Here is a 902-nt window from a genome sequence, read left to right on the forward strand (position 1 = left end):
TGTTATGTCCTCAACTCCTCTGTCTTCCCATATCATTCTATTCTTCACTCCTTTAAAATCTCTCTTGTGTAGTATCCTCCTCTCACCAACCTCGTCCCCTATCATTGCTCTGTAACCTTCTTATGTATATCGAAAATAAGGAAATCCCAAATCCTCAATATTTGAGCTTCTTTATTTTACAATATCCTATTAATCTTCCTTCTTTATTCATATTATTCTCATCAATTAAATCTCAGCAAGATATCCCACCTCATCCATCTCTTCTCTTGACAATGGTAAAGGCAAATCTTCGCCATTATAGGATTTGGGCAAAGTTCTATTCAGACACTTACCTTAGAACAAAGGAGAGTGTGAGGTTTTGTGCATGCTTGTGCATGGTGCATGACCATGCTCGTAGCCATTGGATGGGGGCGAGGGGGTGCACTGTAGCCCCATCAAACTGTTGTGTGCATGGCCATACTTCATGCAAGGTTGTGCACAAAATTTTTTGTCAAATAAGAATTGAAAAAAAATATTACATAAAATTTGGACATTTATTTATGTGAATGACAGTATAAATTTTGTTTAGAAGTTGGCACCATTTAATTACCAATTATCATAACCTCGAAAGTCTTTTAAGATATATATATATATATATATATATCCTATTGTATAAGTGTATTTTAAAAAATAACTTGAAAGTGATATATCCTACTATGTCATTATCAAAAGGTGACCTTTTTTTTTGGGTAAAAAGAAAGTGACATTAACATGCATATTTTTTTAGTACACATGTGAAACGATACTATTATCCTCAATGAAAAAAAATATGTTATATTAAAAAGGTAAAAAAAATAAAATTATAAATTATTGAAACTTTTAGAAATATAAATATAAAAATCCTTCATGTATCAAGTCTTATC

Source organism: Macadamia integrifolia, chromosome 1 (assembly GCF_013358625.1).
Source record: "Macadamia integrifolia cultivar HAES 741 chromosome 1, SCU_Mint_v3, whole genome shotgun sequence".
NCBI classification, from domain to species: domain Eukaryota; kingdom Viridiplantae; phylum Streptophyta; class Magnoliopsida; order Proteales; family Proteaceae; genus Macadamia; species Macadamia integrifolia.